Source organism: Phyllobates terribilis, unplaced genomic scaffold (assembly GCF_046119375.1).
Source record: "Phyllobates terribilis strain yellow unplaced genomic scaffold, ASM4611937v1 Scaffold_7__3_contigs__length_470593459, whole genome shotgun sequence".
Classification (NCBI taxonomy): domain Eukaryota; kingdom Metazoa; phylum Chordata; class Amphibia; order Anura; family Dendrobatidae; genus Phyllobates; species Phyllobates terribilis.
Genome location: NW_027362767.1, coordinates 139809455 through 139823317, shown reverse-complemented (window position 1 = coordinate 139823317; position 13863 = coordinate 139809455). Strand labels below are relative to the sequence as shown.

Genomic DNA, 13863 nt, shown 5'->3' with positions numbered 1-13863 from the left:
CCGTGGCGTCGACCAAGGAGGACCCCACCGGCCAGAGGAAGACCCAGCGACCGATACAACGAGGACGGACGACCCATCTGCCGCCGCTGTAATCAACCCGGACATATGGCAAGGTACTGTCCTTTAAACTGGCACAACCTAGGGTAGAGGGCCAACCCCTAGGAAAAAGATCATCAGGCCCATCGAACTGGCGCGACAAATATGTGGGAGGACGTCCAGTCTTGCCTGTGGTACTGGATGGCATTCCTATGAGTGCCCTACTGGACACCGGGTCACAGGTCACCACCATCCCGTACGTGCTCTTCAAGCAGTACTGGAATGACTCGGATATTACCCGCTACCCTGACGACGACTTGAGTATCATCGCCAGCAATGGTCAGCCCGTGCCACAGATCGGATTTAAAGAGGTGACCATTAAAATTGGTAGAGTTGAACTGGCAGCACAGGGACTGATCATTGTAGACATTGACAAACACGAGAGTCACCCAAAGATAACTCTAGGAACTAATGTAATTGAAAATTGTCTTGCAGAGGTGATTTTCCTTTTACAGCAGGTTGCCAAGAACGCCAGCTCCGGCGAGCAGCGAGTGCTCCAAAAAGAGATCCGGGCACTGATGCGACGGCAACAGGTGGAACTCTCCGGCGGTGAGATTGGTAGCGTGAGAATGTGTGACCCTTTCCCTATTGCCATGCCCCCAAAAAGTGAAATGATGATTTGGTGCCGGGCAGCTATTGGTCTGAGAGGTAGAGATTACCAGGCAATGGTAGAACCAGTTTACTCAGACAGTAGGCCCACCATCTTGACAGCACGGGGGGTGGTTAATGTACGCCATGGGAGGGTGCCCGTTCGCATAATCAATATCGGGAAGAGGGAAGTGTACCTGCCCCGGTATGCCACGCTAGCCAAATTATATACCATTAACCAAAATGCTATACAATCTGTGGAACCCTTGCCTCCATCTCACCCGGAGGAAGGTAACGGCTCTAAGAAAACAATGGAGGACTGGTGTCAGCAACTACATTTGGGTACTGACTCCACTCCCTCACACCAGAAACAGGGAGTCTATCGGGTGGTTCAAGAGTACGAGAGAGTGTTTAGTAAACACCCGTTAGACTTCGGGCGAGTCAAGGGGGTAGAACACCACATCCCCACGGGAGACCATCCTCCCATAAAAGAGAGGTATCGACCCGTACCCCCTGCACACTACCAACACGCCAAGGGGATGCTTAGAGACATGAAGGAGGCTGGGGTGATCAGGGATAGCTGTAGCCCCTGGGCAGCTCCACTAGTCTTAGTCAAAAAGAAAGACAACACCATGAGGATGTGTGTAGATTACCGGAAAATCAACCGTATCACACACAAGGATGCGTACCCCTTACCAAGGATAGAGGAGTCTTTGGCTGCTTTAAGATCTGCTAACTTCTTCTCTACCTTGGATCTCACTAGTGGGTACTGGCAGGTTCCTGTAGCAGAGGCGGACCGGGAGAAGACCGCATTCACCACCCCGATGGAACTTAGCGAGTTTACCTGTATGCCGTTCGGACTCTGCAACGCACCAGGAACCTTCCAACGATTAATGGAGTGCTGTCTGGGCCACAGAAACTTCGAGACGGTCCTGTTGTACCTGGACGATGTCATCGTATATTCTAAGACTTATGAGGACCACCTGAAACACCTGGCGGAAGTGTTCGAAGCTCTGGCAAGCTACGGCCTAAAGGTGAAACCCTCCAAGTGTCACCTCCTGAAACCAAAGGTGCAGTACCTGGGACACGTGGTGAGCGCTGACGGAGTGGCTCCCGACCCTGATAAGATCACCGCAATTAAGGAATGGCCAAGTCCCTCCAGTGTAAAGGAAGTGCGGCAGTTCCTCGGGTTGGTAGGCTACTACCGCAGGTTCATCCCCGGTTTCACCAAAAAGGCAGCTCCTATGCAGGACCTCCTGATAGGCCAGTCCCGGAAGGCCAAGAACCAGAAGCCGCCCTTCAGATGGGAGAAGTTGGAAGAAGAGTCCTTCCGCCAGCTGAAGATGGCCCTCACGGGGGATGAAATCCTGGCGTACCCGGATTACAGCCAGCCCTTTATCCTCTACACCGACGCAAGTAACATCGGGCTAGGAGCCGTGCTGTCCCAGATCCAGCAGGGGAAAGAGCGAGTAATCGCTTACGCCAGCCGAAAACTGCGACCCACCGAAAGAAACCCTGAGAATTACAGCTCATTTAAGCTAGAGTTCCTGGCAGTGGTGTGGGCAGTCACCGAACGCTTTAAGCACTACCTCGCTTCTTCCCGGTTCGTCGTGTACACGGATAACAACCCGTTGACACACCTGGACACGGCAAGACTCGGTGCCCTAGAGCAGAGATGGATGGCCCGCCTGTCCAACTACGAGTTCACCATCAAATACCGGGCAGGACGCTCCAATACCAACGCGGACGCCCTGTCCAGGATGCCAAACCTACCGGACGTAGGAGAAGATCCAGAGGGACTGGAAGAAGTCGAACTCCCCGCATTTCACCGTCATGGGACTATCCAGTATTCCCATCGGGTAAGGAGTAAGCAAGGCGCTACGCTTAACCCCTTACCTCACTACAACTGGGCGGAAACGCAAGACAGTGACCCTGCCGTCCGGCTGGTGAAGGAGATGCTGACTCGGCCAGAGGCTCGCCTTGACCCAGACGCTCCGGAGGAAGCCAAACAACTGTGGGCAGAAAAGAGTAGACTGTTCCTTTACAAGGGGAAGTTGTGCCGCAGGATGGTTAACTCCCGGACGCATGAACTAATCTGGCAAGTAGTGGTGCCACGACGAGACGCAGCCATGGTGATGGAGGCATACCACGATGGAGCTGGGCATTTCGGATGGAAGAAGCTGGAGTTCCTGCTGCGCGGGCGGTTCCATTGGGTAGGCATGAGGGGAACCATCGAGAGGTGGTGCAGAGACTGTGGCCCGTGCAACCTGAGGAGGAAGGACCGTGCCAGCCAGAAGACTCCCCTGCAGTCCATCGTCACCCGGCAGCCGTTGGAACTGGTAGCCTTGGATCATGTAAAACTGACCCCAAGCAGAAGTGGCTACGTCTACGCGTTAACCATCGTGGATCATTACTCCCGGTTCTTGGTTGTCGTCCCCGTCAAGGACTTAACGGCTCAAACAGCAGCTAGAGCCTTCCAGCAGCACTTCTGCCGTCCACACGGGTACCCGGACCAAGTGCTGACGGACCAGGGACCTGCCTTTGAAGCGGAGGTCTTCCAGGAATTCTGCAATCTGTATGGCTGCCGGAAGATAAGGACGACACCCTATCATCCGCAAACTAATGGACTTTGTGAGAAAATGAACCAGGTGGTAATGGATCTTCTGAAAACGTTGCCCCTGGAAGAACGCAGTCTGTGGCCTGAGAAGCTGCCCGATCTGGTGGACCTATACAACCACATCCCGGTAGGTTCCACCAACTGTACCCCGGCTTACCTAATGAGGGCGAGACCTGGTAACTTACCTGTTGACCTGGAAATGGGAGTCCTGACACCCGAGGACACTTCACCAGAAGCAGACTGGGACACAGAGAGGCAGCAGCAGTACCGGAAAGTACAGGAGAGCGTGGAGCGAAGTCTCTGTCAGGCTAGGGAGAGACAAGAGAAAACTTACAACCAGTATGCTCCCGCTGTTCCCCTGGTGCCCGGAGAGCAGGTCTTGAAGAGGAAAAGACGGCTCCACAAGTTGGACGACCAGTGGGAGAAGGACCCGTACACCGTACTGCCCTCAAGCCACGAGAACCCGAAGGTCTGTACCATCAGTAAAGACGGAGGGGAGACCACAGCCATTGTATCCCGGGATCACCTGAAGAAGTGTCCTGAACAGCTACGGAACCCTGAAGAGGAACAAGAAGACCATCGACCCGTAGAGGAAAGGGAAGATATGGTTAGTACTGTGCTCGGAGACTTCCCTCGGTCTTGGACTCAAGTCAATGGTGCAGTTGTGGTACCCGTACTCACCTTCCTCCAACCAGCATCCCAAGCACCTACGGAGCAACAGGTAGAGCTGGAAGAACAGCCGGTCCAGGAGGCAGAAGACCCCACACCAGCAGATCAGGAGGATCAACCCTCTGCTTGCAGTGAGCCTGCCATATCCCTAGTGAGCCAAAGGGCCCGTAGACAGCTGTCCAGTTTACCCTTGACAGCTCCTACACCCTGTAGTTCAGGGCCAGACAGTCAGCTCCGTAGGTCCACTAGGGCCACTAGAGGCCAGTTACCCGCACGTTGGAGGATTTGAAGTGTATAAATTGTTTTATTTGTGGTTACCTGTTTTTCTTGTTGCTTGTGTATAATTATGTGTTTCTAGTTGTTTATAGGAGTCTTTGGTGGATTTACCGGGAATCCTGTGTACATAGTTGGAGCGTAACCCAGGACGGACTAAAGACTGTTAAGGACTCGGGGCAGGACAGACCCCTACCTGGTTACGTCTCCCTGTTTTGGTGAAATGGACACCTTGCTTTCTTCAAAGACTGCACCCGGTTACGGACATGCCGTGACCACCTTTATTTGTTTCTTTATTGTATTGTTATTGTTATATCTTGTTATGTTTTTCTAAAATATGTTTAGTCCCGGAGTACTAAATTTCACTAGGGGGGAATGTGGCACCCCAGGGGTCTGGTTTCCACAGTAATGCAATGTTATGTCTGAGAGCAGGTGGGAGGTCTCTTGGTCAGGAATCCTATGCATGCCACACCTCCTGCCCAGTCCTGGGAGGGGAAGGACTTCCCCTATATAAACCTGGGGCTGAGGCAGGGTGAGTGAGTAGAGAAGAAGTAGAGACAGAGAAAAGAAGCAAATATAGGAACAGAACATCAGGAGCTCTGTGGGAGCAGTGTTACAAGGAGTCAGGGGCTGGCAGCTGCAGAGCTCGCCCTGACTGAGAAGATTTCTTACCGGACCCGGAGTCCGAGGCTGTGGGGACTAACTCCTACCCAGCAGCAGAATCCGTCAGGCAGGGGATTTCAGGTCCTCTGGCCAAGAAACCCGAAGGCACGGTCACACGCATGGGACCAGCACCGCCGTCGTGGAGCGGAAGCTACTAGAAGGCCCCGAGTCACCGGCCATACGGGTGAGCACCACACGGTACACTCAGGGACGTGGGCTACTTATACCCGCCTCTAGCAAGGTAGCCAGAAGAGTACAGTTAGTTTGGGAGGCCTACAACTCCGCCTGGCCAGGGGAGATCCCATCTGCTCAAGGACTGACCAGGCCCCAATCGCTAGCCAGTACTCCGGGAGGGTCTATCTTTGTCACCAGTAAAGACCCTGAACTACACCGTACCGTCTCCGAGTGGTTCCTGCTACCCCCATCATCCACGTCGGCTGCCCTGAGGCCATACCCCTCCCGTTGGGGGTTATACTATCACGCTGCACAATTCTACCACCGGCCTCAGCGGTCTGCCCTGCAGCAGCAGCTCCTTAGCTGTACTCAACGGGTGGCGTAGTCGTCCAACATCTACCGCTGATACAGCGCCACTTAGTCTGACTCCCTGGGCACGGACCGGATCACCGCCACGAGACTACAACCCTCAAAAGATCCGGCCCCGGGTAAGCTCCCGCGTGCGCAACGCAGCGCGACACAGGCCCAGGGGCGCGTCAGTAGCACAGTCCATATGTGTGTGTGTGTGCGTGCGGTTCTCCCACACAGGTTATGTACAGCCTTCAGCTCTGTCCTGAGCTATGGCTGTCCAGTCTGGAGACCTTGTCTCTCCAAACACAACACAGAGAAAAAGAAACAGGACTGAACATTTAAAGTTTGCACAGCCACATCCTGAGGGGGGGGCGGGGGTATGGGGAATAACTTCCTTCCCTCTCTACGTCATTCCCATAAAACCACACCCTTTAAAAGAGAAAACTCCCAGCACATAACATGCTGGCAGAAATTCAGTAGGTCTCAGTTCACACAGGAAAGCATCCTGAGTGACACATACCTCCCTTCGCATATAACACCAGTGACTCTGTCACATATTCCCCCCCTCTGCCCAAAGCCAGGGGTTTGGGCACCTTCAGACACCAAGCAAGGAATTCTGGAGAGGGCATCAGCATTAGCGTGTAACTTCCCGGGTCTATGCTCCACGTGAAAATTAAAGTCTTGGAGACCTAAGAACCACCTAGTTACTCGGGCATTCTTACCCTTCTTTTCCCTCAACCATCTCAAAGGGGCATGGTCTGACACCAATTTAAACTTTCTGCCAAGTAGGTAATACCTTATCGTGTCTATGGCCCATTTTATGGCTAAGCATTCTTTCTCTACAATGGCATAATTATTCTCACAGGACGAGAGTTTCCGGCTCATGTACAGGATGGGATGCTCTTCCCCATTTATCTCCTGCGACAGCACAGCTCCTAGGCCAACCTCTGATGTATCTGTTTGGAGCACAAATTTTTTAGTGAAGTCTGGTGCGACCAGGACCGGCTGCTTACAGAGTACCAGCTTCAGCTGTTGGAACGCCATCTCAGTTTCAACCGTCCATTTCGCCATCTTTGTTTTTGTGCCTTTCAGGAGGTCCGTCAGTGGTGCTGCAATCATGGCAAAATTTTGGATAAACTTCCGGTAATATCCCACGATTCCAAGAAACGCTCTCACCTGCTTCTTGGAGAGCGGTTGCTTCCAGTTCTGAATTTCCTCAATCTTATTGACCTGTGGTTTAATTTCTCCTCTCCCGACTACGTAGCTTAAGTACTTGGCCTCCTCCTTCCCAATGGCACATTTTCGCGGATTTATCGTAAATCCTACCTTTCTTAGAGCATCCAGAATTGTCTGTTCCTTTGGCAGATGACTAGCCCAGTCTGGGCTAAAGACGACAATGTTATCAAGGTAGGCTGTGGCCTACTTCTTATGTGGGCCGAGGATCCGATCCATGGCCCTCTGGAAGGTGGCTGGTGTCCCCTGCAGTCCGAAAGGCATTCGGGTGTACTGGAACACCCATCAGGTGTTGAGAAAGCTGTTTTCTCCTTGGCCCTCTGGGACATCTGCCAGTAGCCCTTCTTCAAGTAGAGGGTGGTAATATATCTCGCAGGTCCAAGCCTCTCGACAAGTTCATCGACGCGAGGCATCAGATATGCGTCACACTTGGAAACCTCATTCAGCCTGCGGTAGTCATTACAAAATCTCCACTCCCCGTCGGGCTTTGGTACGAGAACGATGGGACTCAACCATCCACTCTTTGATTCCTCTATCACACCGAGGTCCAGCATCCTCTTCACCTCAGCTGAGATTACCTCACGGTGGGCTTCAGGAATCCTATAGGGTTTAAGGTTTACCCTAACATGCGCTTCCGTCAGCACGTCATGCTTGACCACCTCCACGCCCTGTCAACTCCGAGAACAGGTCACGGTTCCGTTGCAGCAGCTCGTCCTCGACTTTGGCTTTCGGACTGGCTCCCAAACAAGAAGCCCCCAGTGTTTCCCGATCTCGCCACGGCTTGAGCATGTTCACATGGTATACTTGGTGCGGCTTTCTTCGGCCAGGCTGGTGAACTTTGTAGTTCACTTCGCTGAGTTTCTCCACCACCTCATATGGGCCTTGCCACTTGGCCAGGAACTTTCTCTCGATGGTGGGAATAAGCACCCGAACACGATCCCCAGGCTGGATCTGCCTCAGCCTCGCTGACCGGTTATAGACCCTTGCCTGGGCCTCTTGTGCCTGGAGGAGATGACCCTTCACGATAGGCATCACTTTCGCCATTCTCTCCTGCATCTGGGCGACATGTTCTATGATGCTCCGGTGGGGCGTAACCTCGGCTTCCCAGGTTTCCTTGGCAATATCCAGGAGCCCTCGTGGATGTCGTCCATACAGTAGCTCAAATGGGGAGAAACCTGTAGAGGCTTGTGGGACCTCTTTTACCGAGAAGAGCAGGAACGGTAGCAGGTAGTCCCAGTCACAACCGTCCTTCTCTATGACCTTTTTGAGCATCGCTTTTAAGGTTTTATTAACCCCTTAAGCCTCGGAGCATTTTTCGTTTTTGCATTTTCGTTTTTGCTCCCCTTATTCCCAGAGCCATAGCGTTTTTATTTTTTGGTCAATATGGCCATGTGAGGGCTTATTTTTTGCGGGACGAGTTGTACTTTTCAACGCCATTACTAGTTTTACCATATCCTGTACAGGAAAACGGGAAAAAAATTCCAAGTGCGGTAAAATTGCAAAAAAAGTGCAATACCACAGTTGTTTTTTATTTATTTTTTTTACCACATTCACTGAATGCTAAAACTGACCTGCCCTTCTTATTCTACAGGTCATTACGAGTTCATAGACACCAAACATGTATAGGTTCTTTTATATTTAAGTGATGAAAAAAAAATCCAAAATTTGGTAAAAAAAAAAATGAAAAAATAGCGCCATTTTCTAAGACCCGTAGCGTCTCCATTTTTCGTGATCTGGGGCTGTTTGATGGCTTATTTTTTGATCGCCCGTTATTGCATTTTATTGCAATTTTGCGGCGACCAAAAAACGTAATTCTGGCGTTTAGAATTTTTTTCTCGTTACGCCGTTTACCGATCGGATTAATTCTTTTTTTATATTGATAGATCGGGCGATTCTGAACGCGACGATACCAAATATGTGTATGTGGGGTTTTTTTTTATATATTTTATTTTGAATGGGGCGAAAGGGGGGTGATTTAAACTTTTATATTTTTTTATTTTTTTTTATATTTTTAAAAACTTTTTTTTTTTACTTTTTGCATGCTTCTATAGTCTCCATATGAGGCTAGAAGCAGCAACTATCCGATCGCCTCTGCTACATACAGGGGACGAGCAGGTCCCCTGCATGCAGCAGAAATGGTCCTGTGCTATGAGCGCCGACCACTAGGTGGCGCTCATAGCGACAAGATCATGACAACCACAGGCGTCTGCTGCAGACCCTGGGTTGTCATGCACGCCCATCGGCGACCCGCGATCACGTGACGGGGTCGTCGGTGGGCGGGGCTTATGACGCGCTACCCGGAAGCGCGCGTTAAATGCTGCTGTTGGAGATTGACAGCAGCATTTAACATGTTAACAGCCGCGGGTGGATCGCGATTCCACCCGCGGCTGTTGCGGGCACATGTCAGCTGTAAGAATCAGCTGACATGTGCTCCTTTCAGTGAGGGCTCAGCGCAGCTGCCCTCACTGAACGGGGGGATCGCAAATATGCGTACTAATACGTCCCCGGTAAGTAAGGGGTTACATAGTTACATAGTTTATAAGGCCGAAAAAAGACAAGCGTCCAGCCAGTTCAGCCTATTTCTTGTGCACTACAGCTATTCCGCAGCGTTGATCCAGGGGAAGGCAAAAAAAAAAAAAAACATGCGGTATAGGCCAATTTACATCATTGAGGAAAAATTCACTTCCCGACACCAATCTGGCAGTCAGATTAAATCCCTGGATTAATTAACTAAGCATAAGATGTAATTTTATTGTTCTCAAGAAAGGCGTCTAGGCCTCTCTTGAACTCATTAAGTGAGTTGGACATCACCACTTCCTCTCCCAGAGAGTTCCAGAGTCTCACGGCTCTGACAGTAAAGAATCCCCTTCTATGCTGGTGCAGGAACCTCCTTTCCTCCAGACGCATAGTGTGCCCCCTCGTCTTTGTCACCATCCTTGGTATAAACAGGTCATGGGAGAGATCTCTGTACTGCCCCCTGATGTATTTATACATCAGGGGGCAGAAGCGCTCCACCAGGGTTAAAGCGCTCCACCAGGCCGTCTGTCTGCAGATGGTAGACGGAGGTTCGCGGATGGTAGACGGAGGTTCGCAGCTGGGTAATCTAAAGGACTTTACATAGCTCCTTTCATTACTTTGCTCATGAACGGGGTTCCTTGGTCCATTAGTATCTCCTTCGGCAGTCAGGTCCTGGCAAATATATGGACAAGTTTGTGGGCTATGCTCCTACTCGACGAGTTCCTCAGTGGTACCACTTACAGGTACCGGGTCGCATAGTCCATGACTACCAGGATGTATTGGTGGCCCCGGGCTGATTTGACTAAGAGCCCCACTAGGTCCATGGCAATCCTCTCAAAAGGGATTTCTATCACAGGTAGGGGGATTAAAGGACTACAGAAGTGGGAGGAGGGCGCGGTTATCTGGCAGGTGGGGCAGGACCTACAATAGTTAAGGATCTCCCGGTAACACTCTGGCCAATAAAACCTCCTCAGTAACCTCTCTTGAGTTTTCTCGACACCCAGGTGTCCCCCCAGAACATGCGAATGGGCCATATCTAATACCTTCTGTCGGTAGGGCCCTGGAACTAACAGCTGCTCCACTATCTCATCACCCTTTGGTTTGGTCACTCTATACAATAACTCCCCCATAACTGCGAAGTGTGGGTACCTGGTGTCTGCCCCCGGCTCTTGAGCAACCCCATTACAGACAGTAACATTGTCCCATGCGCCCTTCAAGGTCAAGTCCTGAACTTGAGCAGACCCAAAGTTCTCTCCTGCCACCTCTAACTCAGGGAGATTGGCCTCTTCGGTCACAGTCTCGTCCTCGTCTCCGGCAAGGACACACAATGGGAACTCATCCCCTTCAGATGTCGACGGGGGTATTTCCTTAGAGACCTGGAACTTGTCCACATGACTCAGTCTTGTACCTTTCCCCCACAAGTCCCAGAACAACGGGAAATCGCGCCCCAATATGACTGGATGTATGAGGTCCTTAAGCACTCCGACCTCGTGGGATTGGGCACCACAGTCTGTTCCCACTGTCACTGTGGCCACAGGGTAGTCCTTGGCGTCCCCATGTATGCAGCGGACGCCCACAGTCTTGGCAGAGATCAGCTGGTGGGGAAGGTTGGCACTGATTAGGGTCACTAGACTCCCTGAATCCAACAGTTCAAGCACCATCACTCCATTAACGGACACGGCACACGCTTGCGGCCCCTCACCGGGTCAACAGTTCACACTACAGGCTGGATACGCATAATAGGAGACCCGTCTGCCTAGACTGCAGTCCATGGGCTCGGGGGACAATTGACACCTGGCGGTTACGTGTCCAGGGTTGTGACACTGCCAACAGACTAGATCTTTAGCAACAGTCCTTGTGGCACCTTCAGTGGGAGTGGGACGCCCCCCAGTGGTGGCTCTAGACCCCTTTCGTGGTGAACTCGCTCCCCTTTGGGTATCCCAGTACGGAGGAGTGACTATTTCTGGTTTCCCGAGGGATTTCTCAACCACCTGGTACCTCTCTACCAGGCCGATTAAGTCATTTACGTTCTGGGGATCGCCCTGGGCAACCCAAGTCTGTACTGGCTTGGGAAGGGAGTGCACAAATCTATCAATCACCACCCGCTCAACCATCTGGGCCGGAGTGGAGGACTCTGGCTGCAACCACTTCTGAACGAGATGCAGTAGGTCAAACATCTGCGAGCGAGGGGGTTTGTCGCTGGCCTACGCCCAATGGTGGACTCGTTGGGTTCTCACCGCTATATTCACTCCCAGGCGTGCTAGGATCTCTGTCTTTAGCTTGGCGTATTCCTTGGCATCCTGCAGTGCCAAGTCGTAATATGCCTTTTCTGGTTCCCCCGACAAATATGGAGCCAGAACCTCTGCCCACTGTTCTGGTGGAAGTCTCTCCCGATCAGCCACCCTCTCAAAGACAGTCAGAAATGCTTCTACATCATCCCCAGGGGTCATCTTCTGCATGGCCCGTCTTACCGCCTTCCTGATGTGGGAGTCATCAGTCGGCCCTGGGGGTGGGGCGGTTGCCCTGCCCTGGATAGCATCCGCCAAAAGCTGTATCTGCTGCAACTGGATCTGTTGCAACAACAGTTTGGTCGTCTCCTGGTGCTGCTGCTGGCTCTGCAAGTGCTGTTGGTGCATCTGTTGTTGGCTCTACACCAGGTGCTTAATGAGCTCCTCCATGCTTCCGGACTTCTCTGGCTGGCTGCCGGCCTTCACCCAGGACATCCACCGGTCTCTGTGGCAGGTACATGTGTTCCTGGAATCTTGCCCGCATTCTCCACCAACTGTGGTGGACGACTCTGGAAGTAGGCTCAGGAACCGGTATTCTCTGCAGGCTTTATTATATGGCATAGAGCCCTGCAACTCTAGCAAAAATAAACACTTCCTTACTGGCAAAACAACAAAACAAAAGATAAATGGTAGCACAGTCCATATGTGTGTGTGTGCGGTTCACCCACACAGGTTATGTCCAGCCTTCAGCTCCATCCTGAGCTATGGTTGTCCAATCTGGAGACCTTACCTCTCCAAACACAACACAGAGAGAAAAAAAACAGGACTGAACATTTAAGGTTTGCTCAGCCACACCCTGAGGGGGAGGTATGGGGAATTACTTCCCTCCCTCTCTACGTCATTCCCATAAAACCACACCCTTTAAAAGAGAAAACTCCCAGTACATAACATGCTGGCAGAAATTCAGTAGGTCTCAGTTCACACAGGAAAGCATCCTGAGTGACACATACCTCCCCTTGCATATAACACCAGTGACTGTCACACTGTTAGCAGTGCACCAGAAACAAGTCTTCCAGGGATAAGCCTGCTGGTCTTCTCCAACCTCTGCCAGTTCCTTCTGCTCACTGGCAGCATATTGCTATGGACTTCATCACCTGCCTCTCTCCGAGGGTTATGACATTATCTGGCTTGTGGTGGATCTGTTCTCTAAGATGGCCGGCCTTCCTTCCGTTCCTAAGCTCACCACGCAGTTCTTCCAGCATGTATTTCGTCTCCATGGTCTTCCTCTCCACATAGTCTCTGATTGTGGAGTCTAGTTCACTTTGAAGTTTTAGAGAGCTCTGTTTAAGCTGCTGAATGTTCAGCTGGACTTCTCCTCTGCGTACCATCCGCAGACCAATGGGCAAGTGGAATGGGTTACTCAGATTCTCGAAAGCTACAGTACCTTCACGACTTTCTCTGCCCGTCAAGATGACTGGGTGCAACTGCTGCTTTGTGCAGAGTTTTCCTACAACAACCACGTTGGGGAGTCTTTCATCTCCATTCTTCGTGGTATACTCCCATCACCCTCAATTGCCCTCTCCTATGTCTGCTTCCTCCGGAGTACCAGCAGCTGATGCCTCGTACGGTGACTTCCTTCAGATCTGGCAGCAGACACAGGCTTCCCTCCTTAGCGCCGTGTCTTGGATGAAGACTCATGCGAACAAGAAGAGAGGTTTGCCGCCTCAGTATCATCCTGGAAATAGTCTGGCTGTCATCCTGGAATATTCGCTTGAAGGTGCCTTCGTACAAGTTCGCTCCCCGGTACCTCTATCCATACAAAAATTCTCAGTTAACATAATCCGGTAACATACCGTCTTCAACTCCCTGTGAATCTACGGATCCCAAACTCCATTCATACCCGCAACTATGACTCTCCGGTCAGTTGCTGTAGACCTGGGGACTGCCCTGAACTGGTACCTGGTGACTACCGGCAGCCCAGCCTATCCTCACCATCAGAGGCTCTAGTGAATAGCCGGTAGTCACTTAGTTACGCCCCTCCAGGGTAAGCCGGCCCGTGGTGCAGTGGGTTCACACCCACCAGTGTTACGGAGTGACCTAATGGAGGGACACGCACTATCAGACCTAGGAAAGTCATCATGAGATGTCTTATATATAGGTCCTATTTGCTGATTTCTTACCGGAAGTTACTCACCCATGGGGCGAAAAAAAAGAAAAATACATAAAATGATAGCAAGATACTTTATTATATTTGCCATAAACTGATTTATCATGCCTAAAAAGTTTTGCCAATGATGTCACTTTTTTTTGCAGATAATAAACTCATACTTTTGACAGTATTGTTGATGAATCCCCTCCATTTCGTCACAAGTTCACAAGTATATCACACCGTATTAACTAACATTTCTGAAGTCTTATCAAAGTACAGATGTTAAAAACATATTTATTACTGAT

At 51.1% G+C, this 13863-nt stretch overlaps 1 protein-coding gene across 2 annotated transcripts in view; it reads left to right on the top strand.

Annotated features, from left to right (window-relative positions):
• The window catches only part of LOC141153975 (NACHT, LRR and PYD domains-containing protein 12-like), a 99065-nt gene that overhangs the window by 39652 nt on the left and 45550 nt on the right, over window positions 1-13863 (top strand). The window lies entirely within an intron of this gene.